We start from the raw sequence: 236 nt of genomic DNA, 5'->3' as shown, positions 1-236 counted from the left end.
GTCTTATGGAACCTAAATTGAGTGCGGCATATCCACACATCTATGCATTTCCAAATTGTCGTAGTTAGCTGTGAGAGAATGGGTTAGGACTGTGGTTTTAGAAGGCCTTTCAACTTAAATGTTTTTTAAAAGAAACCCAAATAGTGGGTCTATTTCATATTGTTTGATAGACGGTGGTAAAGTAGCTATCGTGAATTCTTTATGGAAACTGTTTGTAATGGTAATATATTTTGCTT

This window comes from Penaeus monodon, chromosome 28, assembly GCF_015228065.2.
Source record: "Penaeus monodon isolate SGIC_2016 chromosome 28, NSTDA_Pmon_1, whole genome shotgun sequence".
Lineage (NCBI taxonomy): Eukaryota > Metazoa > Arthropoda > Malacostraca > Decapoda > Penaeidae > Penaeus > Penaeus monodon.
Note: the sequence above shows the minus strand (reverse complement) of the source record.